This window comes from Monodelphis domestica, chromosome 1 (assembly GCF_027887165.1).
Source record: "Monodelphis domestica isolate mMonDom1 chromosome 1, mMonDom1.pri, whole genome shotgun sequence".
Lineage (NCBI taxonomy): Eukaryota > Metazoa > Chordata > Mammalia > Didelphimorphia > Didelphidae > Monodelphis > Monodelphis domestica.
In genome coordinates this window covers 247,501,023-247,526,722 of record NC_077227.1, presented here as the reverse complement: position 1 = coordinate 247,526,722, position 25,700 = coordinate 247,501,023, and the positions used below count along the sequence as shown (strand labels likewise).

Sequence of the window (25,700 nt, the reverse complement as noted above, 5' to 3'; positions counted from 1 at the left end):
AGTGTATGTCTCCTCAAAGAATGGTTCTAGGAGGTGGAGGACAAGAACTAGAGGGGAAAGCCTTGGTAAGATGACACACTACCCCCCCTCAGGTCCAAGCTATTCTTGAGAGGCAAGATGAATTCTTTTGCCTCTGGTTTCCTCAGGGACATCAACTGCCAATTCCCTTCAGGACCTTGGGGCTACTCCACAGCCCAGGAGAGATGTTTTCTCCTTGGGTCTGGTATTTTGGATCACTGGGATCCTGGGACTAACCCCCTTTTTGGGGGAGAGGTATGACCCTCCCTAAATATTTAGTCCCCTTTCCTAGTATTAGAAGCTAGCCAGACCTAAATCTAAGTAGCAGATAGTTTATTTGGGTTCAAACAGGGAAAGGATGATAAATGTATCAGGCAGGGAAAATGGATGAACAGGAAGCCCTATGGCTTGTCCCCTCTGGCAGACTGGTCCCCCCAAGGTCTGGGGTTCAAGGCTTCTTAGCCTTGATCCTGTTTCTTGCCAGCTGCTGGTTAGTCCGTACTCCTAAGCTAATTAGCTTTGAATACAGGAGTCCAGGGACAGGTTAGGGAGAGAGATGGAGAATGAAATCTTTGAAAAAGATCTGTACATCAAAAGATCAGCCATCTGTAGATGGCTGCCTTCAAAGCCCCAGTCCACAATATCCACTGATGTCTCTGACTGTTGTTATTGAGAGCTGAGTGAGAGGTATCTAGGGGTTCAAAGGGAAACAGTTGATCTCCAGAGAGATACAAGCTTCTTCCCAGCCTAGATCTGCCTCTTCTCTCTGGTTCCCAACTGGAAGTGGAGTAACCAGTAGGAATTCTCCAAGCTTCAGGTTCCCTCCTGGAACTTTCAGTTTTTTCTTCTTGCACCTCCCCAGCTCTCCCTGCAGCTGATCTCTGTCAGAGGCTACTGTCTATTCAAATTGGATTGTCTCTCCTCCTACCTTACATGCCTCTGGTGTTGCTGCTCCTGATTCTGCTCGCCCTGGCTGCTAGATCCAAGTGTCCTGCTTCTGCTGAGTTCCTGCTCCTGAATCCTCCTCCTGCTCTGGCTCCAGTCCCAGTCCCCAGCCCTGACCCTGACTGCTGGTAGCTGCTTCTGTATCTTTGGAACTCACAAACTTGGAACCACTCTCTGGGCAGCTAATAAAAATCTAGGTGGACTTTCCTTAGGCAATATTTAGCCTCCACATAACAGGAGACCTCAGGGGGAGGGGAGGAAGAAAAGAAGTTTACTCTTCCAAACAGGAAGTAAAATTGCAAGCATGGCACACTCTATGACAGAGAAGTACCTTGCCTATTTCAAACAGCTTCCAGTTTTAGGATGTTTTCTACCATTAATGGGTGCATTGATCCTTTCACTTATCTTGCCTGAGATTCAGGGGAGACATTCATCTCCCTATAACCCTTTGCCATTTGCCCAGTTTCTAAGATTCATCCAGTTTGGGATTCCTCAAACCCATGTTCTCCCTTGCTATGGGAAATCCCAGAAGTCTAACAAAAGGAATCTGAACAAATAGAGAAAGGAACTTTAAAGAGTCTGGGAGGTGAAAATTTTAAAACTTTTCAGACTCCATTGTTTTATGAAAGTCTCTGTATTTTATTGTATTTTGCTGATTGTTTATGATTTAATTTTGTTGTTTTAAGTTCATACATTAATCTAATCTATACTATTCTGTTACACTGAATCATTTTAATCTACTGTGTTTTATATTAGATATATTCTGTTACCTTTCCCCTATAATTATACTGAACAAAATATTGTAAAGCCCATAAAAACAGCTTTTTCTTCCATTTTGGCTTTGTCACATAGATGATGGATGGACTTCATCAAAACTGGTTACAATTGGCTAACAACCTTTGAAAAATTTAATGAGCTAAATATCTCAAATTGATTTTAAGGGGTCTTTAGACATGACTTATAGATTTCTTTTTAACAACTCTGATCATTTTGCCTGCCTCTGAGTCATTTGTAACAAGAGGTAAAGGGTCCATTTTAGTAGTTGAAGTGAAGTTCAATTATAATCCCCACCTCCACATTTGTAAAAATGTGAATGAATGGGACATAACAGTCTCATACCAAAGGAACTGGGAAGTTGTTCCCAGGGCATGGTACCCCTTGGTGGCTCCCAATAGGGAGTATCTCCCATTTGTAACTCTTCAGCTTACTCTACCCTTCTACCAGAATAATCTATATTCTTGGTGACATTTTTAGATCCAACATCAACAGTATAGAAGTTTGGTCTTTTCTAGACTCCTCTGCAACATATTTGTAATGATGGCAATAATCTATTTTTTTAAAAATCTCAGCCAAGGTTGAAACATTGCTACACCTGAAAAACTTGTGACAAGTATGCATTAGTTTTAAATGTCATACAGTAAACTCATGTGAATTCTAATGATAGTGGGTTTGTTTGCTATTTTCATTAAATGGGCTATTATAACTGTGGGGATTTTGACATTTCTTGAATGTTCATTAGCTGTTGTACTACTGTTCTTTATAAAAAAAAACTGCTACTTTGTGAAAAATCATTTGCACTCGCAGTGGATCATGGTCAGGTTTGAAGGAGGACATAGATCTCATTTTTTGGGTGAGAAACCTTTGTATCCTATCTTTCCTTAGCTGACATAATGTGCCAATGATTGTAAGCTATATATTTTTGATTTTTTAAATTTTTTTAATTATTGTTTTTCCTTACATGTGCAATACAGTAGTTTAGTTTTATTTTTTCTCCCCTTTTTGTATTTGAAGCTCATGTCACCAGTATTGAGAATATTTTCTTCATTTTTTTTAATTTTGCAGTAATATAAGTTTAAAATACATTTGCCCCAATGCCAATGCATACCCCAAAAGCCTTAGACTATACAAATGATGCCAATGATTGTTAAAAAAAATGGGACTTTGCTTAATGATTTTGTCTGAATCTAGGAAAAGGAATCAAAAGAGCCAGTATACAGTGCCAAGAATCACAAGGTCAAAAAGGACCAAGCCAATCCAGGTAGGATTGATGGACTTCTAAGCCAATACAAAAGGACTTGTACCTAGTATGAGACTTGAGGCTGCAGCGCTTGACATATGTTAAGATGCAGGACAACTTGTATCCACACTCTTTGTGAAATACTCACAGACAAGTACTGGAATTTGGCTATCATCCTGGATCCCCCTATCCCTGGGAGTGAGGGTAAAATCAGACCAGGAATGACACTTCCCTATCATCCAAAAATCCAGGCCTTTTTTCTCTCTTATAGTATCGCAAATTCCTGCAGTCTTGGATGCAAATGGATAAGTGAAATATTACTGCATTTGTCCTACAGACTTGTGGGTAATTAGACCCTGATTCAAGGACCTGTTATAGGTTTATTTTCCTCTACTTAGAATTTTTTCACATAAGACTTTGATAGTCTATATTTCATCAAGAAGTTATCTTTTCTCTTTTATTTGCATTTTTTATTTCTCTTGCCAATTGATTCATATACCTCATAACTCAGCCATGCTTCCCTAAGTGATCCCTGTATTTCTCAGCACCCTCTTCAGGGGGGGAATGTATAATTATTCTAAAATGCAAAGTTTAAATTCTTTTTGAGAGTAATTTTAGGATGAGAACCATGCTACCTCTCTGAATCCAGAAAGTGAACTGTTTGGAGAAGACACCATGAAAATTCCTACACAAACAACATGCTGCACCAGAAGATCCAGAATGAACTTTGGGATGTAATGATTTAAACTATGTGGGGTTGAATGCATTTGTTTTGTATGTATACACTTATGCTAAAGGGGACTGCCCTTAATTGGCTTTTTGTCAATGTACATAGTGATCATTGGTTTTGTTCTTTTTCCCTTTTATCCCCAAATTACTTTAATTTAAAAATTGATTATGTTAAATGATAAAATTGGGGAGACTAGCCCCTGAAAATATTCATCAGGGTGGGAATGTGTAATTGAAAATCTGTTACCCTAAAAACTACACTTCCTGGGAGCCCACTGACTTCCTGTCATTATGTACTTCCTGTAGACAGGGGATATTAGCCAGTGGGTTGGCAGGCTTCAATCTTTTTGCCATTCTATCAGCAATTTTGGTGGTGGTAAGTACAAGGGTTTTAAATAGGCTGATTAGCTATGGGCATGTGGTTTTATTTTTGTATCCCTTTATTCCTAATGATCATCAATAAATCTCCTAAATTATAATATTTTTATTGAGATTTAATTTTAATTTTTACACCAGGCAAGGGGTGTTGAGAATCTGAACTAGGGTATTGGTTTTATGACTGAAGAGGACAGATATGAGAGAGGCAGAGATAAAGATTGTGATATTTGGTAATTGGTTGGATATGTGGCATGTGAGAGTGAGTAATTAAGGATGACCAAAGTTGAAAATCTGATTACTAGAAAGGTTGACTAGAAATAGAGAAGTTCAGGAGAGGAGTAGGTTTAAGGAGAGAAATAATGACTTCTCTTTGGGGCATGGAGAGTTTGATGATATGTATTGACATCCTCGTTAAAATGGACAATAAATTGTTGTTGATGCTAGATTGGAACTCAGAAAAAAGACCAAGGTAGAATGTTTGTATCTATATGTGCATATACACATTCAAAGATATGTATTTATATATTCCTGGAAGTCTTGCATAAAGGTGTTAATTAAATCTATGGGAGATCATGTTATTGCCAAGTGAGGGAGTACAAGAAAAAAGAAAAAGGAGCATAACATAAAGCCTTGAGAAACACCAATAACAGATATGATATAGATTATGATCCAGTAAAGAAGGCTGAAAAGGAGCAGTCAGATATGCAGGAGGTAAACAAAAGAGAGACTGGCATCACAAAATAATCTCAGAAGGACGGAATGGTCAATAGTTTCAAATGTTTCAGAGAGAATGTGATAGATGAGAATTGAGAAAGGCCATCAAATTTGGCAATTTAATCGGTCACTGGTAATTTTGGATACTAGTTTCAATTAAGAAATGAAGTCAGAAGCCAGATTACAGAGGGTTTAGAATATAGTGAGGGGAGTAGAAATAACAGCAACGAAGAGAAGTTTTTTCAAGGGAGAAGAGATCTAGGATGATAGCTAGTGAGAATAGTAAAAATGACTAGCTAGAGCTTTTTTAAAGCTCTTCAAGAAATGACATGTGTAGGCAGCAGGGATGGAACCAGTAGATTGGGAGAGCTTGGATATAAAACAGAGGGGATTATAGTGGAGGCATTCTGCTACATTAAGAGGATAAGATCAAGGGTAAAGATCTCAGGGTTAACTCCCATGGATTAATTACTGCCTCTGATAGTTCTCAAAACTTCTATCCTGTCCTAACCTCTATGCTAATGTCCAATCTCACATCTCTAACTGCCTTTCAGACATTTTTTTGAGTTAGATATCCTATAGAAATCTTAATCTCAAATGTCTGAGACTGAATTCATTATTTTAATGAACATAAACCCTCCCCACCTCCTAAACTCCCCATTATTGCCAAGGGCAACAACACTATCCTCTCAGCCTCTCCTATTCACAGCCTTGACTTCTCACTATCTCTCAACCCCAATCCCCTAATTTCTAATCTGTTTTCAAAATGTCAATTTCTCCTTTGCAATATCTCTCAAATATACCCCTTTCTCTGATAACTATTGCTACTACTGCAATAACCTGATAGGGAGTCTGCCTTCTTCAGTTGTCTGTCTTCTCCAATTCATCCTCCAGCCACCAAAATGTTTTATATAAAGAACAAGTCCATCCATGTCACCCTCCTACTCAGTAAACTCCAGTGACTTCATATCACTTCCAAGATCAAATATAAAATCCTTGATTTGGCATTTAAAGCCCTTTATACCCAGTCCCTCCTCTTTCTAGTTTTCTTATATCTTACTCCCCACAATATGCTCTTTCCCTTTACCCCCAACCAAAGCTTACCTTCTTTCTTAGTATCTGTCAAAGTGGAATCCAGAAGCCCTCAAACTTGTAGCCTAGTAAGATTCAAGGACCCCCATTTTAGTTAGATTAAAGGTGAAAAGTACCAAGTATGACCTTATCACATGACTTTCTCCCTGAGGAAAAATCCAATTTCACTAGTCTCAGACTAACAATAGACTTTAAAGTAGTTTAATTGGGGATGGCTAATCCCATCAGGTGTTGAGTATCTCTTTTGTCCCAATGGTCTCTCCCCTTAGGCCAGAGTCCTTTGCCTAGATAGTCCAGGCCTTGGCTGGTTCTTTCCTTTTTGTGTTCATTGTAAAGCATCAGCCCCTCACTGTTACTCCTGTCTGGGACTCCTCATCTTCCTTTGTTACCATTATAAAGTCAATCAACTATACCTTTCATGCTCAGTGCCCAAGTTCCCCTAAAAAGGTATTTAAGCTTCCCACTTTAATGGCTCTTTGGAGTTGTCATCTAGCTTGGTAGCACTCCCAGGAATTTGGTGACCAGAGCTGCCAGTCTGGGACTCTGCTTGGGTTGATAGCCTACAGCTCTGTGAGTAGGCCTAATTTAGTGATAAACTCCTTTCCTTAATTGAAGAGTGATTTTCCTGATTAAATAGTTCTGTGTTTTTTTTCCCAGTTGACATATCAATAAGACAGAAGAGTTGTAAGGGTTAGGCAATCAGGGTTAAGTGACTTGCCCAGGGTGACAGTTAGGAAGTGCCACCATTTATTCTTCAATATAATGATATTGATTTCTCTGCTATTTTTCAAACTCTTAGCTCTGTGCATTTTCTCTGACTATTCTCCATCCTTAGAGTGCACTCCTTCCTCATCTCCACCATAATTTGTTCAGTCATTTCATAATTAATGGTCACTCTGTTTCTAATTCCATGCTACCACAAAGCAAAAATGGAAAACAGCCACTCTGCTATCCATATTTTTGGTTCATGAGTTCTTTGCCCCTGTATTTAATGTCTTAGGGATATAGCTTATGTAGTGATACTGCAGAGTCAAAAGGTATGCACCATTTGTTATCTTTTGGATTAGAGTTCTAACTTGCTTTCCAGAATCACTGGACCAGTTCACAGTTCCAACAAACCTTGCCAATCGGAGAGGTATGAAGTAAAAACTCAGAGTTGCATAATTCTTATTCCACTAATAGTGATCTAGAACATTCCTGTGACTATTGAAAATTTGGATTACTTCTCCTGAAAATTGTCTTTTCATATTATAATGGTTAAATTGGGATTTTGACTAAATAAGAGAGTGATAAAAAGTGGTTGGCGACCTTAAATTAATATATATCAGTCTTTTAAAGTGATTCCCTTGTTACACCAGTTATTATCTCTTAAATAAGGAAAACTATTAGTACCTTTTAACAATTTTGTTTAATTGGAATGCTAATCAAAAGAGGGAAATGTGCAAGGGAAAGAGGTGAGGAGACTGCCTAGCTTACCCTAAATGCTGATCTGGTGAAATGAAGCTCCCTTGTTCCCCAAGAGTTTCAATCTCCATGTGGGAATTCTAGTCACTCACCAGAAGGTCAGGCAGGATCCAGGCAAGGTCCCAATGCAGAAAAACTGTCTTGAGCTAACCCCACCCAGGCAGCAGTGAACCTAGCAAGAAAGTCCCCAACTCCAAGAAGCTCCAAAGCCAAAAATCAAAGTCCCAAAGCTGAAAATTCCACTGGAAAAGCACAAAGCTCCAAGTTGCAGTCAAAGTTCAAAAGCCCCAAGGAGCACCCTCCAAAGAAGAAATCCAAAAGAAAAGATCCAAGTAGTAGAGACTCCAAAGAAGAAGCTCCTAGGACAAGAAGTTCAGGACTTTTTATACTCCTTTTTCCATGTAACTTCCTGTCCCTTCCCTACTTTATAGGAACCAATTGCAGTCTTTCAATTTGCCTAGCACTGGGGGAGGTGGAGGAGGCATGACCTCTGGAGTGACTTGTGAATTCTCATACTTAGTGTATGAGTAATTAGTAAGTTACTAATTAGGGGTACTTGAGTTTTTTTTTTTTTATTAACTTAAAAGTCACTGATTGATAGGCAAAGAGTTTGATTCACTCTTCACAATATCCTTGGTTCATTTATCAATTGGGAAATAGCTCTTATTCCTATAAATTTTAATCAAGTTCCTATTTAGAAATGAGATCTTTGTCAGAAAAGTTTACTAAACAGATTTTTCCCATTTACTTGCTTCTCTTCTAACTGTATTTATATTTATTTTATTCATAAACACTTTCTCTATCCATAAATCTAACAAGAAATTTCCTTGCTTCTTGAATTTGTTTATGTTGTTAACATTTATGTATAAGTCATATACCCATCTGTAGCTTATGATTTGAGATGCTGTCCTTATCTAGTTTCTGCCAGATTGCTTTCTAGCTTTCTCAACAGTTTTCTCAAATAGTGAGTTTTTGTCCCAATATCTGAGATCTTTGGGTTTATCAAACAATAGGTTACTGTACTTGTTTGCTTTTGTATTTTGTGCACTTGCTGTGTGTGTTCTAAATGATCATCCTCTCTATTTTTTTTTAAACCCTTACCTTCCATCTTGGAGTCAATACTGTGTATTGGCTCCAAGGCCAATACACAAGAGTGGTAAGGGCTAGGCAATGGGGGTCAAGTGACTTGCACAGGGTCACACAGCTAGGAAGTGGCTGAGGTCGGATTTGAACCTAGGACCTCTGGTCTCTAGACCTGGTTCTCAATCCACTGAGCTACCCAGCTGCCCCCCAATCCTCTCTATTTCTTAACAGTTTTACCTAATTGTTTTGATGATTACAGCTTTATAATATAGTTTGTGATCTAGAACTGGTAGACTACTATTCTTCCCATTTGACAAAATTAATTACCTGGAGATTTTTTATCTTTTGTTCCTCCAGATGTATTTTGTTATTTTTTCCTTTGCTTTATAAAGCAATCCTCTAGTAGTTTGTTTAGTATGCCATTTAATAAATAAATTAATTTAGGCAGTATTATTATAAAGGAATATAATTTTTAATTTATTGTGATCCTAAATTTTTTTTAAATATATCTATTTTTCTGAATTTTGGGGGACAGATTTTTATATCCTGATACATTGTAGGTTTTTGTGAAGGTGACACCCACAGGTAGAAGAATAGGTATACTAATTGTATATTTCTTTCTGTTCACATTCTATAATCTGTAAAAGTCTATCATATCTAGTGGCAGTACTATAGTTTTAGGATCCTGGTGGGAAAAAGAATAGAAAGACATAGGTAGTGGTATCTTTTTTTTTCTCTTAGTACATCCAGATTATTCCCCTGTAAAGATAATTCCTTTGTAAAAATTAAAATTGGTTTGACTAAATAATAAAGAGTTAAAAAAATATAAGATTGTGATCATCTTTTATAAAATGAACTCTTTTAAGTCACAAGTCTGTTAGCTGTTCTTAACAACTGAATTTAATAGATATAATAAAAGAGAAATATAGGAAGAAGTAGAAAGTATTGCCTAGCTAGATTACCTATAATTTCTGTCTGAAGAAGTCCAGTTTACCACCTGACAAGGGCTCACTCAAGTTCCAGGCTTCCATGTGGAGTTGTGGTAGTCTTTTAAGCCAGGAGTCCTGGTGATACTACACAAGTCTCTTTGTTTGGCTCCATTCATTCAACCAGCAAGCCTATCCAGTTGCAGAAAGCTCCATCCCAATATGTGTCTGGGAGAAAAGTCTCTCCAAAAAACTCCAGAAAGAATCAATCTTCTTTTGGGTCTTGCCTTTTATAACCCTTTCCCCAAATCACTTCCTGTCACTCCCCCACTTCACAGGAACCAATCACAGCTTCTCAATTTGCCTAACACTGAGGAGGGGTGGGAGGGTGGGAGCAGTGCTTGTGACCTTTGGAGGTGTGAACTTTTTCTAATAAATGACTTGTGAACTCTCTTACTTAGTGTTAAGTAGGGGTACTTTAAGTTCTTGATTGAGTAACTCAAAATAGACAAAGGGAATAAAGAATTTCCTTTCACACCTTAGAAGTATTTTATACACATTGATTACAAGAACATAGATATTTGCCAGTTCCTTGAAGAGAGAAGCTACTGAGTCTCAATTATCTTTGATTACTTGGTAGCTTCACTGAGATATAGAATGTTGCCTTCATAGAGAAGGTTAAATGGTAGAATTAAGACTTGACCCCAAGCCTATTATAAACATTGCCTATTTTTCTCCAAAAACCACTGCTGGAATGTATACTGTTAGGAAGATACTATTCTTTCACCAAAAATGTTATGGTTACTGGAGAAAGGGGAAAATCCTTAATAAATTCTGTTTCCCAATTCTGGTGTATCACCTCACACCTATCAGATTGGCTAATATGACAGAAAAGGAGAATGATAAATGTTGGAGGGGATGTGAGAAAATTGGGACACTAATACATGGTTGGTGGAGTTGTGATCTGATGCAGCTATTCTGGAGAACAATTTGGAACTATGCTCAAAGGACTTTAAAATTGTGTATACCTTTAGACTAACCAATATCAGCACTAGATTTGTATCCCAAAGAGATAAAAAGGGGTTAGAGAAGAACCCATTTGTTGCACAAAAATATTTATTGTAGCTCTTTTTGTGATAGTAAAGAATTAGAAATTAAGGAATTGTCCATCCATTGGTATAGCTAAACAAGTTAGGATAGTGATAGAATGCTATTGTGCTATAAGAAATAGCAAGCAGAATAATTTTTAAAAAATTGAACTGATGCAAAGTGAGCAGAGCCAGAAGAACTCTGTACCCAGTAATAGCAATATATTAATAAACAACTGTGAAAGATCTAGTTCTTCTCAGCAAGACAATCCCAGAGACTCTTAATGAAAAATGCTAATCTGCTCTCTGAGAAAGAACTGATAGAGCCTGAATGAAGACTGAAACATAGTATATTTCATTTCCTTCCTTCTTTTTTTATTTGAGATCTTTCCTACTCAAATAGCTAATGTGGAAAAATATTTTACATAATTGCACATGTAAAATCTATATAAGACTGTTTACCATCTCAGGGAGTGGGGAAGACAGGGAAGGAAAAAAGAAGAGAAGGGTAGAAGAAGGGAGAGAATTTGGAATTCAAAACTTAAAAAAAGTTTTAAAATTGCTTTTATATGTAATGGGGAAATATTTTTTAAAATGTCTATTTTCACATTCTCCCATAAAAATTACTAAGGTGATAAGAGAATCTTAGAACTATTAAGAAATAGGACCCACTATCTATTTTTGGCAATAACAATAACTAATATTATATATAATACCTCAAAGTTTACAAAGAGCTTTACAAATACTATCTCCTTTAACCCTCACAACAATATTGGGAAATAAGTGCTAATATTAAACTCCATTTTATAGAAAACTAAAGCAATAACCATAAGGCTTTTGGTGGGCCAAACCCCACTTAATAAAACAATCAGTCTTCTGGGGGGAAGAAATATCAATCACGCACACTGTTGGGGAAATTACTGATTCATGAACAAACATACAAAACCAGCAAGATTACTTCTATAACCTGAGAGTATAATCCTGTAAAGTAACCTGAAAGATGTAGGGAACACAAGCATTCCCTGAGAAGATAGCAATGGATTAGTGCCTCATACCTGTCCTAGGCTCAATAGGATTCCCCATGTAGCTAACAGAGAGGGATGGAAAATCCCCAGTGAAGCTAGGTAGAATGTCTGCAGGAGGAGAACAGAAATGCAGAGTTTCTGTTGTAGTGAGAAATTAACAGAAGATCTCTCATGAGACCTATAGCTTTAAGTCCCACCATAATAGTAGCAGTAGTGTTGTTGTGCAATTATTCAGTCATGGACAACTTTTCTTTCTTTTGTTAGGGTCATTTTATTACAATTTATTGGAAGTCATTTATTAAAAGTCTGATAATAATTAGCATCACTGACATCTGGATTCTGATTATTGCTGGTAAAGGCAATGAGTGATTAAGAGGTACTTCCTTTATTAAAAAGGCAAGGAGAGAAAAAAGGACGAAGAGGCTTCTGAAAATAGTCACCTGTGGAACTATATAGAAGAGATCTTTCTGAGGCATTATAAAATATAACATGACCCTTTTTATAATCCACGTAAATGCCCAGTGATTGTATAGATTGGCTCACATGAAAACCTTCTTTTGAATTCCAGAGGATAAAATCATTTCCACGTTTTAAGCCTACCAGAGCTTTTACATCCCTAGATAATAGAGAGATTTCCCCATTTGTGTTGACTGAATCATTGCAGATTCCCACTGACCACTCTGTCTGATCTCCGACATCTACTTCCCAATAGGTGTTTCCTGAAGTGACCATCTGAGTCCCCAGTACAGTGATAACATCCGGGGCTTCTGGGGCATGTCCATTCTTGGCATTTTTCACATCTTCAGGCAGGATGAGAGAAAGATTGAATGTTTCATGTTCCAGAGAAAGATCTTTATAAAAGGTCAAGAGCATTTCTCTTAAACCAATGAGGGGGCGACTGGTCCACTGCGTGGAAACAACATCTGGTTCTTCAATGAGCAGCTCCTCATTCCTTTTCAAGGTGGCTTTCATGTCCTGGAGCATTTCCAAGGGTGCCTGCTCCAAATGATCCTCTGTTTGTGATACCATTTGTTGCAGATGTCTGATTTGTTGGATCAGTTTAGCCTCCTTCATGTTGAGGTTTGCCAGGTTGGCTTCTGAATCCTGCTTCAGGCTTCTGAGGTATAGATATTCCTCTTCCCATAAAAAGTCATGCATTCTACCATATTCACACATAACTGAGAGTTGAATAGCACCAAAATCCTTCGTATGTTGTTCCCTTTTCATTCTCACATTGTTCAATGCAATTTTAAATTCCTCCAACTTTTCTTGTAAGCTATTCCTTGACCCCTGCAGCTTTTCCTTGCACTTGTCAACAGCCATTTCAAAGGGAAGGACTTGGTGATCCTTGTGCTCTGGGGTTAATAAACAGGAATCACAAATTAGTTTTTGGTCCTGTTCACAAAAGAGCTTCTCTTTTTCTCCATGTTGATCACAGCTGGTCAGCAGTAACCTGCACAGCAGTAAATTCTGTTGGAGAGCTTTGCCAGTGATGGACAGACTCTGCAGGTTCTTGTTGGGCACTATGTCATAGAACCTAATGATTCCTCTGCACTCTGGACAGGTTAATGTATAAGATTGCTCACTGCACTGGAGGAGACACTTTCTGCAAAAATTATGGCCACATTTGATAATCACTGGGTCGCTGAAGTAGTCCAGACAGATGGAGCAAGTGAGATCAGCACTGAAGCTCTCAATTAATGCTTTGTAGTCCATGTTCCCAAGCTTTGGATTCTGTCCTCCAGTAGTCCTCTCAGGATAAATTCTTTTCCTTGAGCTCCAACACCAAAAGAGAGTAGAACTAAGTTGCTCTAAGAACTGAGTCTTTTTATAGGACTTCTTTTGATGAACCCCTCCCTTGACTCCACCCACAAAAGGTGACAACTCCTGTGCTTTGGTAGTACTTCACACCTCTGCCATAGGGATGAGCTCCCACTTTTGTCTTTTTGCAAGAAATGAGCTACAAATCACTCTGGTGTGTTCACACCTAAACCCTTCAGACCCGATTCAAAATTCAGATTCTCACTTTTGTCTTTTCAAGAAATGAGCTACAAATCAATCTGGTATGTTCATACCCAGACCCTTCAGACCAGAATCAAAATTCAAACTCAGGTTCCAAGATTCAAGTGGAACCTTTCCTCTAATTTCTTCCTTCTTGAATATTGCTCTTGAAAGAGATAATACTAGCTCTTCCCCTGAAACTCTACCAGCAAAGATTTTAGGATTTAATTGTTTAGAATCTTTTAAGGTTTTCCTTTACTCTCCACTGGACTGAGTTCTCTCTCCTTTTTCCTTTTTCTTAAGAGTAATGGTGTTCATGCTAGGCATCCGAGGCCAAAATTCTCTTGGCACTCATTTCACCAGGTTATTGGGAACTTGGTTCAAAACCTTCAAATTTCTTTTTTTTTTTTAAGCCTTACCTTCTGTCTTAGAGTCAATAGTGTGTATTGGCTCCAATGGAGAATAGTGGTAAGGATTAGGCAATGGGGGTCAAATGACTTGCCCAGGATCACACAGCTGGGAAATAAATGTCTGAGGTCAGATTTGAACCTAGGACTTCCCATCTCTAGATCTGACTCTCAATCCAGTGAGCCACCCCACCTGCCCCCTTCAAATTTCAACATAGATATTATTTTATAACCAAATATATCTTTATTTATTTGTTCATTTATTTAGCATGAACTTTAATAGATGGAGAATCATTTTGCTATTGCTTTTAGCTGAATGAAAGGTAAAGTCTCTCACAATAATGATCATCATTGACACTGCATCAACAGGTTACTCCTAGAGGCAATATTGATAGATTTGGGGGGTACTTTCTTAATTTGGAAGGCAAGAGAAAAAGGCAACTGAGTGTCAGTTGTCATTTTAAGGGTCAAAGAGGCAACTGAAATGTAACATTTGGGTGATTATAAAATAAGAGTTCTTTCTGTGGCATTGTGAAATATTCTATGACTTTTTTTATAATCTAGGAAAATTCCTACCTTGAGGAGAGGCTGCCTTGAATGAAAGATGTGTGAGTTCCAGATACAGAAAGCACATCCAATTTTGAGATATACTTAAGGATATATATCTTCAGGTAAATTGGAGAGGTTTCTATTATTGATCATTGATTCCTTAAAGATATACATTTCCCACCTGTCATCCCTATACCTCCACTTCCCAGTAATGTCCCTGAAGTGAAGGTTTTGGTCCTTAATGTGAGAAAATAGGCAAATCTTTGTCATTGTCATGCAGATACTATAGAGCAGGAAGACACTTAGCACTCTTCAAACAACCAAACAAAATGAGGTGGAAATTGATTGTCTCATAGTCTAGAGTTATGTCAACTGTGGGGAAGTCTGGAGTCCCAGCCCAGGGCAGTCTGGGCTAAAGTGTGTCAATCCGTGTGAGCCCAGAGTGAAGCCAGGATTTCATGTCCAACTTTTCATGACCTCATGGACAACACTGTCCATGGGATGGTTTTTGTTTTGATGATAGTGGTGGTGGTGCTAAATACTGCTAAATCACATACTAATTAGAGTTCCCAGACTAGCTCAGTTTATCCTCCCAAGGGTTCGAGGCAACATTGCCCCATTCACATCCCAAGATTTAAGCCAGGTGCAAGAGTCAATAGAAGTACAACTCCTGCTCCATTCCCCGCCCAAAATAAATCCCTTTCAAGGGACAAGTAGTTTTGAACCCAACTATCTATCCTGCTAACCACAAAAAAGTCATCTCCTCAATCCAAGCTTATATCTCATTTCAATCTACTTGTTCTGTCAAGAATAGTCTGTGGGAAAGATTCAGGTATGTTTGGGGTTTTTTGGGTGAGGGGAGACATCAATTTGAAAAAAGGGAAATCCAATCCTTAGTAATTACAAAAAGCTGAAAGTCACCTTCCCAATCCAGTTACATGACTCTTGGTGCCTACTTCCCAGCTACTCATGGTTCTGATAGACACCAGGGAGGGTAAGGCTAAGTCATACTGTCCCATTTCATTATCTCCAGTTCCAAACAACAAAAAGGCAACTGAGTGTCAGTTGTCATTTTAATTTAGCCATGGATGACTGATTCAACAGGTTCCTAACAACAGTTTTCATTGCCTTGATATAATCATTCATGTATGTCTTTCTAAAGGCAGTTCTTTAAGGCCACATTTTAAAAAACGAGACTAAAACTTAAAGATCAAGAAATAAAATTTTCATTTCATTTTTACTAACTAGCCAACACCAGGTTCACACATTAGAACCCCTTTCAGCTGGAGACATCCATCACAATGGGTTGAAGTGAAGGTGGTCAGGGTTTGTCATGGTTAAATTTTACTTAAATATACTACACAAATAAGATTTGTGAATGTAAAAATATAAGGCTCTCTAGGATTTAGCCTGATAAAAGATGGAACCACCTCACTCAGCTTGCTCCTGAGATAGTTCTCTGATTTATCAATTGCTTTTTAAACTCTCTGACTGAAAAAGGACTAGGGTAGAGGTGCTAATAGTTTCAACAAATGATGAAGTAATGAGATACAATGACTGGTCCTTTCTTTGGTCCAGCCCAAGGAATAGTAACTAGACTATTTACCTGTTTTTACCATTCAGAACCTCCCTCTGGAGAAGAGATGGAAATAATGAGGTCACCCCCTGGCATGTGCATGGTCTTCCCAGGGGCTCAAGCTACAATATGAAGTCATTTTAGCTGGTATGACTTCTGGATTGTTTTCATTTGGTTAGAAGTCAGCATCCAGATTATAGCCAAGGAACTATCCTCATACCATTAACATTTTCCAAGTTCCAAAAATTATGGATGTGGTCTTTGCATTTCCTGACCCTTATACACTCAAATTGTCTTACTGGAAGGTAAAGGGATTCCCACAGATATTAGGCTGAAGTTTGATTGTCAAAGGCATGGTAGAATTAAGCATTCCATTCCCATGGAGGCATAGGAAGTAGCTGTCCATATATTTGCTTAGGATGTCACCTGAGACAATACACACTTGTAATACCTGTTACTGGGGATACTGACAGTGATGAATTACTTGAGTTTGGAAGTTCTGAGCTACAGAATGGATTAAGTCAATCAAATGTCCACTCTAAGTCAGTTTGGCGATAATAGGGTAAATAGCAGAGGGCTTCCAAAGCTAAGAAGGAATAAACAAAGCTAAGACAGAAAAAACAGAGCAGATCAAAGCTTCTGTGCCAAATAGTATTGGAATAAGTCCACAAATAGCTGCTGAATTTCCAGCCTGAGAGATAGGGAGATCCAGTGTCAAGAAAAAGAATATCACCAATGCCAGACAAAGATCATCTTCATTCCTACTTGTTACGAAGAGTCTCTGTCTTCTAGTTTCTTACTTACCTAATGCAACTATTAAGGTAATATATACTAAAAATAAGTGGCAGTCCCAAGAAACAATCCCACTTTTCAGGGAGTTTTTAAGCATTGGTTTTAAACCATTTTGATAGAAACCTCATTAAAGTGCTTACATTGGATGTAATTAAACCTTTCTCTAACAATTCAAGGTCATTACAATCTATTATTGATTCAGTATTCTAATTCCTCCAATAAATTTACAAGGCTATTTGGTTTTATACTGAATGTCCCCCCAGATTACTGTGTTCACTGAGCAGTGTCTACATTGCTTAGTTGTTTTTTTTAATTTCCTCAATTTGGTGACTGTCACTTCTTTCTGCTATTTGTAAGTCTGTCTTGCTTCTAATTTGTTACTCCTAGATTATGGTGAGTTTAGAGACCAAATAACCAATGTTATTATACTTGAATATAAAATAAATGTAAAACATTAAAAATCTATATTAGATTTCTTGTTTTCTCAGGAAGTGGGGAGGGAAAGAAGGGAAGGAAAGTGAGAATTTGGCTCAAACTTTTAAAAAACAAAGGTCAAAAAAAATTTTTTATGTAATTTAAAAAATGCAAAATTAAAAAAATAAAAGTATAATAAAAGCAAATAGTATCTACAGAATGAAATGCTTGCCTAAGAATAAAATGCATGAACTATGGACTTTTGACATCTGTTTTCTCTGCAACAAGGTCTATCTTCTTTACTTCCTGTTTTTACTTTCATTCTAAATTATCAAGAGAATTCCAGACAGGTGAAGTGTTACTGTGACCTACAAAAATCAAGTATATGCTCTCTTTGGCAAAATAGACCTAGCAGGGGGCAGCTAGGTGGCTCAGTGGATTGAGAGTCAGGTCTAGAGACAAGAGGATGCTCCTAGGTTCAAATCTGGCCTCAGACCCTTCCTTTGCTTAGCCCTTACCTCTCTTCTGCCTTGGAACCAATACATAGCACTAATTCTAAAACAGAAGGTAAGAGTTTAAAAAAAAAATAGACATAGCAGCCTTGACCCAGAGTCAAATCAGTATCCATAGAAGAGCTCTTACTTGTATATATAAAAGGTTAACATGAATCTTTTACCTTTATCCCCTTTTATCCTGGTTCTATTGATGTTTTGTTTTTACATTACTCCCACTTTATGAGATGTCATATAACAAAGTAAAACCGATAATATAGTGAGCTCATCTGAAAGTTCATATTACATTTTTCATTTCATATATATATGTGTGTGTATGTGTGTATATATATATACATATATATATATATATAAACATCCCTCTACCTCTCTATTTTAAAAAAATTAACATAAGGGCAGCTGAGTGGCTCAGTGGATTGAGAGCCAGGTCCAGAGATAGGAACTCCTGGGTTCAAATTTGACCTCAGACACTTCCTAGCTATGTGACCCTGGGCAAGTCACTTAACCCCCATTGCCAAGCCATTACCACTCTTCTGCCTTGGAACCAAGACACAGTATTGATCCTAAGATGGAAGGTAAGGGTTTAAAAAATTTTGATATAAATTTATTTATTTTCCTTCCCACCTTTTTACTCTACTTGAAGAAAGAGAAAAAGCAAATTTCTTAAGACAAGCATAATCACTAATATACAAATACATATGTTTGGGTATATGTATGGCTCATTCTCTATCATATATGTCACCTCCATAATGTATAGAATGTTTCATCATCAGTTGACTAGTCTAGAATCATGAATGGTTCTTGTATTGTTCATAGTTCTTACTTCTTTCAAAGTTGTCTAATATTATTGTTATCATATATATATATATATATATATATATATATATATATCCTGGTTCTGCATATCTGATTCATTATCACTTTATTTAAGTCCCAAAAGTTGTTCATTTTTATAATATTAATATAAATTCTTCTCACTCTACTGTGCATCAGTTCATAAGTCTTTTAATATCTTTTTAAAATAATCCATTTGTTCATTTCTGATAGTGCTCCATCACATTCACGTGCCACCATTTAATCAACTCTTCCCCATTTATTAGACATTTTGGTTTCCAGTTCTTTACTACCACAAAAGTAGCTGCTATAAATACTTTGTACATAAAGGACCTTTTCCTCTTTTTTAATCTCTTTTGGGTATAGACTTAGCTGTGCATATAGCTACATCAAAGGGCATAAATGACCTTTTAAAAGGGAAAAGTAAATACTAAACATACCTGCGTCACAGGGTGCTTATTGCTGGCACTGACTCAGCAAGAATCAGTCAACTCTGAGAATCTGAGCTTCTGGGAGGTTAAGTGTCTACCACCTGAAGGGTCATCATCGAGGACTGGAACTTTAAAAAAAATTAAGTAGTTTTAAGATGTAGCACATAACTTGCACTTAGAATACATTTGTGAAACGTATTCAGCTACCTTGCTTGCCTTTCCAGTACAATGGGGAACAGGGAAGAAGGGAAGCTCTCACTGAGGTAGTGTTCCTGGTGGTCTAAGCATTCAGGAACCACCAAATTCTCACTTATCAGTGCTATAAATGTCCTAACCCTTCTCTAAAAGTCTCTTCCCCAAAAGACTAAAACCTTATTCTACTCCTTCACTATTCTCCTCCCCCTCTCTTCCTCCCTTTCTCTCCCTTACCCCCTTATCCTTTTTCTTGTCATTTTAATGTTTCCTAGTCAACATTCCCAAGCAGTGAGCTGTGACCATGGTGACTTTCTGCCAATAGATCCAAAGATCAATATTAGAGCCAAACGAAGGCAGTTTCTCTTTTTAATTGACTGTATTCTACAACACAGGCTATAGGCTAATATTATTTGAGCCATGTTAGCCTCCAAATTGACCAAGCAGAAGACAGTGAACAAATGTTCAGTCCTAGTGAGTCAACAAATATTTATCAAGTGCCTGTGAGTCCATTCTGTGTCTCATTTCTCTAGATTGAACTTCTGAAACAGAGAGCTAGAAAGTGTATTTGCTTGTTTGTTTGTTTTTAAATTTGGTTGAGATAGCAAGAGAGAAACCCAAAGCTTTCTACTACAGCTTTGTATAGTGGAAGGGGGAGGACTTGGATTTGGGAGAAGAAAGACTGGTAAAATCATCCACTAGTATTTGGACCCTTGGCAAGTTACATAAACTCTCAGGGCCCATGTTCTCAACTTGAAAATGGGAATCATTTTATTTATACTACCCCCTCACAGAGTTTTTGTAAAGATCAAATTTATAGATGTTACACCTCTGTAAATATGAGATGTTATGATTTTCATTGCAACCTTTAGGAAACAATTTAAAGATGAGTTTGTTTTCTCAGAGTGCCATGATGCTAGAATTTTGAAGCCAAATAAAACTTAGGGATCATTTATAAGACTCAAAAATGCCCATGTATGAATATTTATACATCATGGCTATGTTTCCTGTGGCTAGAGTACTTTATTTTTTTTCTTACTTTTGAAAATATTCTTTTTTTTTTTTAAAACAAACATCAATAAATATAAACATTTCCTTGCACAGTGACTTGGGTTATTTTAGGCACATATTAAATTTAACTCAACAGTTCCCTTTCTGAATTTCCATCTATTCTCTATTTTTTTTCTTTTTCTCCCTTTATTTAGACTATTTTTCCATGGTTACATAATTCATGATTTTTTCCACCTCTCTTCCCTCCCCTCTCCCATAGCTGACAAGCAATTCCACTGGGTTACATTGTTCAAAACCTATTTCCATATTATTATTATTTCTAATAGAATGATCTTTTAATGCCCAAACCCCAATTATATCCCCATCGAACTATATGATCAATCATATGTTTTTCTTCTACGTTTCCACTCCCACATTCTTTCTCTGGATATGGATAGCATTCTCTCTCACAGGTTCCTCTGGATTGTCCTAGGTCATTGCATTGCTGCTATTAGAAAAGCTCATTACATTCAATATTGTCACAATGTTTCAGTCTCTGTGTATAATGTTCTCCCAGTTCTGCTCCTTTCTCTCTGCATCAATTCCTGTAGGTCTTTCTAGTTCGTGGATTCAGATCTCTTATGTCTTTTAAAGTTTCATTGATGCTTTTTCCTTTCTTCTATTTCTTTTATCAATATCATTGTCCCTTCCTCTTCTTCCATTACCTTCCTCACTCCAAAACTGAAAGTCTTCCCTTATAACCAATACATGAAGTAAAGCAAAACAAATCAATACATTGGTTATTTCTAAAAATATATAAACATATGTCTCATCCTGCACCTCTAGTTTCTTACCTCTCTGGCAGAGCTGGGAAGCATGATTCATCTTTTATGTTCTAGAGTTGTGATTAGTCATTGCTCTGATCTTAGTCCTTAAATCTTTCATAGCTGTTTTCCTTTACAGTGCTGTATTCATCAATGAGGCAAAGTAGATAGAGTACAGAACTTGGAATCGGGTAGACTTGAGTTTGAATCCTACTTTAGACTCTTAGTTAGATGTGAGATGCTAGGCAAGTCATTTAACCTTTCTGTGCCTCAGCTGAAAAAGTGGGAATAATGAGTTCCTACTTCCTAGGAAATGAATAACATGGAAAGCACTTTGTAAATCTTAAAGTACTAAATAATTGATATTATAATTACTATTTGCATATGAATTGTTCTCCTGATTCTTGTGAAGATTGGATTTATCTATCTCCTGATTGTAACAATGAAGATACTTAGCTCTTTCTTTATTGTGAAGATAAAATTGTAATCTCCTGATTGGAACAATGAAGGTACTTAGCTCTTACTTTATAGTGAAGCTAGAATTTTAAGCTACAATCTATTTTTAGATTTTAACTACAAAAAAGGTGTTAAGTAAGTACAAAAGGTGAACTTAAAAGAGGTGTTAAGTAACCTTAAAAGATATAATCTAACCAAAGAAGGTGAGAACTAAAGAATGGACAATGCTGGAGAAAATCTAACCAAAGAAGTGAGAACCAAAGAATGAGGAGTTGATTGGTAGACATGAAAACTTAGAGGAGGTGACACAAGAGAAAAAGGTCTTTAAATAGAGGGAAAAAAGACTGAAGACAATCACAGTCAGTCACCCCGGGCTTGGAGTGAAGGATGGAGGAGCAACTGGAAGACCAACACCCAGACTTCTTTTTAGACTGTCATAGTTGATGAGTGAAAGGCTGACTTAGTGGACTTGCTTTTCTCTTCCCTTGGCTGGGGCTTAGAAATTCTTTTTTTTAAAACATTATTTTATTTGGTCATTTTCATACATTGTTCATTGGAAACAGATCATTTTCTTTTCCTCCCCCCCACCCCTTCCCTAACCGACGCACGCGATTAGGCTGGGTATCACGTGTCCTTGCTCTGAACCCATTTCCTTGTTGTTGGTATTTGCATTAGGGCGCTCATTTAGCATCTCTCCTCGATCATGTCCCCTCAACTTCTGTAGTCAAGCAGTTGCTTTTCCTAAGTGTTTTTACTCCCTCAGTTTGTCCTCTGCTTGAGGATAGTTGTTTTTTTTTTCCTCTCATAGATCGCTGCAGGTTGTTCAGGGACATTGTAAGGGCTTAGAAATTCTAACCGATCAAAAGAAGCCAGAGTTTGCTCTCTCTCTCTCTCATTCCTTAATATCTTCCTTATATTATAAATATTGTAAATAAACTACCATAAATTCCATTTACTTTAGTAATTTATTTTGGGATTTAGAAATTAAATCCCTGGCAACCACCTAATATATTTCAGAGTCCAACCACAATTAATTTTAACATTCTACACACCTCACTGCATCTATTCATAGAGGTTTCCCCCTGCCCCCAAACCAGGCTTCTCTGAATTTCTCCCTCTTATCATGTCTAATATTCCAATTCATTCATAGAACATAATTTGCTCAGCCATTCTCCAATTGATGTGTATCCATATTTTTTTTTTGCATTTCTTTTCTATGATAAAGTGCTGCTATAAATATTTCTGTGGATATAGATCCTTTCTCATTCTCATTCTTAATCTGTTTGGAGTCTATTACAGGTATCATTGAGAGACTCTTGGTATATAGTTCCTAATTAATTTCTAGATTAGATGGATCAACTTATACCTCTACTAACAAGTTTTTTTTTTAGACAGATTTGATGAACAAATTACCTATGTCTAATAAGGGTAAGGTTAAAATTTTGGAATTTGAAATATCTCTTATTAATAATTTGCATTTTTCATATGGTTGCTAATAATGGGCTTTTCTTCCTTTGTGAACTTCCTCTTCTTTATCTTTGATTATTTATCTATTGGGGAGTGACTTATTTGTATCAATTCCCTATATATATCTTGAAAATTGACCTTAGTTAAGGAAATTTGCTTCAATGATTCTTTTTTCCTATTTATTTCCCTTTATTTCAAAAGCTTTTCAATTATAAGTACTGAAAATTGCCTATTCTATCTCTTATAATCTTGTCTTTTCCTTGAATAGTAAAGAACTCTTCCTCTATCTGTAGTTGTACAGGGTATATCTCCTTCCCTAATGTGCTTGTAATCTGTCACTCTACATCTAGGTGATATATCCATTTGGACCTTGTTGTGATATTTGGTATGTGATGCTAATTTAAAGCCTATTTTTCCTCATGATAGTTTTCTTTTTCTTTTCTTTAACTATACTTTCTATTTAAAGACAGAAGGGCAGGGGTTAGGCAATGGGGGTTAAATGACTTGACCAGAATCACATAGCTAGGAAGTGTCTGTGGCCAGATTTGAACCTAGGTCATCCCAAATCCAAGTCTGGCATTCTATCTATTGAGCCACCCACCTTCCCCAAAAGTTTTTTTTTTTCCTGATAATGAGTCCTTACCCAGTTGTCCTTGCATTTATCAGTGTGCTATATTTCATTGATTCTGAGTCTTAGTAATATTAAGTTCCTAATATGTTCCATTCACCAACTTTATTTTTCAAGTGCCAAAGAGCTTTAATTATTACTGCTTTGTATTGTAGTATGACATTTGATACTGGTAAATTTCCTTCCTTCCCACTTTTGTTTATTCTTTTCCTGGAAACCTGGAATCTTTTGTTCCTCCTCATGAACTTTGTTATTTTTTTCTCGTGAATAAATTATTTAGTAGTTTCCTTGATTATGCATTGAATGTGTAAAGTAGGTGATAGTACCATTTTTGTTATATTATGCAAAAATGGAATTCTTGGTTCTCTTTGTCTATTCTGAGTTTACACTTGTAAAAAGGGAATCTTTTATTCTCTTTGCCTAGTTGGAGTTAACACTTAAGTATACCTACTGTAAAAAATAGACTCGAATACAGGACTACAATCCCCACAAGCCTTTGCTCCACTTCCCCAAAATGCTTTGTAATCTCACGGGAATTCTGAGGTGGGCCAAGATCGAGGAAGGATTTAAGCTGGTGGCAAAGGTTTTTGGGGCCGTCTCTTGGACTTCCTTTTGGGGCAGATGTGGCTCTTTCCATAATGTAGGTGAGGTTGTGTCTAGGCCTCTCTGTGGCCTGGACACGTGTTTTCTTATCCTGTATTTTCTTTAATCTTTAACCTTTAATAAACCTCTAAAAAATATTATACCTTGCCGAGAGAAACTAATTTCTACCTGCCTCAGTCTCCCCATATTCTTAAATTTTAATCTTTACACTACTTAGTAGTTTACTAGATTGAGTGAAGATAGGATTAACTCTCCTTTGTCTACCTTTGGATTGAATTAATACAAACTTGAACTAGGTGGAGGAGCTCCCAAACCCCTTAGTGAATTCACACCCTCAGAAACTCAATCAGCCAGGAAACTGTGAACCCTTTTGATGAGAATTCATACCTCTAGAAGGTGAGAAGTGGATCCCACAGACACTGCTCCCTCTCCTTCCCCACCTCCCAGTGCTGGGCAATTTGGAAGCTGTGATTGACCCTTGTGAAGAGGGGGAGGGACAAGAAGTCACTATAAAAGGCCCTGAATTTCTGAGGCTGGGGAGGTCAGCTTCAAAAGGTGTTTGACTTGAAGAAGAAAGTCAGCTTCAAGAAGAAAGTCAGTCTCAGGAGTCACCTTCAGCTTGAGTCATTACCTTGATCTGCCTCTTGGAGGGAACTTGGGTGAGTGGATAGTTGGCTTTCCCTTCCTGTCTTCTGGAGAGTTTAATTCTGGTTGAAGGTCAACAAGTCCTGGCTAAGTGGAGCTTAGTGGAGTTAGACAGGCTAATGTCTTCTCTACCCTTTTGTATTTCTCTTCTTTCACTCTTTCCATCTCTTTTGTAAATAATACTTTGAATAGGCAGCCACCATTATTATTTATATTTTTCATATATTTTAGTCAAACCATTAATTTTTAAACCTTACAATTATCAAGGCCAATGTAATATTCATATTCCCATATGCAATCTATGCTGGATTCATTCCCTGAGAAACCTGACCCAAGGCAGAATAGAGGTAAGGGCTAGGCAATGGAGGTTAAGTGACTTGCTGTGGAAGTGAGAAATTGGGAATGGTTTGCAGCAGGAGCTGGAGTAGCTGGGACTGATGACCTATCATTCAAATGAAAACATTCTGTTTGGAATCTGACCAGGAGAAACTGTTGGAAGAAGGGGATCAGACCAACTGAAGTCTGAAGTCTTTGGCTTTGGAGACAGAAAAGTTTGGACTCCCTTGGCTGTGGAGACAGAAAGAAGTCTATTGTCTCTTTGGTTTTTTTGAGACAGAAAGGAGAGAGGTCTCTTGGCTTGGGGACAGAAGAAAGGACAAAGTCCAACTCTCTCTGATTTGCTCTGTTGTGATACTGTGACTAAACTTTCAGACCTGTCAGCCCATTTTCCCGAATTGAACTGTACTCTACCATCCTCCAACCCAAGACTTATTCTAGTATTAGGGAAACCCCAAACCCTCTTTCCCTCCATTTCTTATCTTTCCTTTCTTCCCCAATAAACCCCTTAATTTAGAGAAGAGAAAGCGTATTTTGAGACATCATAAAACTCACCCTGAGTTG

The 25,700-nt window shown here is 37.3% G+C and overlaps 1 long non-coding RNA gene across 1 annotated transcript in view; it reads right to left on the bottom strand.

Annotated features, from left to right (window-relative positions):
- Positions 1–5,540: 5,540 nt before the first annotated feature.
- Positions 5,541–25,700, bottom strand: part of LOC103105979 (uncharacterized) — a 30,805-nt gene continuing 10,645 nt past the window's right edge. The window contains exons 2-3 of the long non-coding RNA XR_008914953.1: positions 19,005–19,123; positions 5,541–5,958 (exon numbers count right to left, since the gene is read on the bottom strand). This is a non-coding gene — a long non-coding RNA (uncharacterized LOC103105979). The remainder of the gene's footprint in view (positions 5,959–19,004; positions 19,124–25,700) is intronic.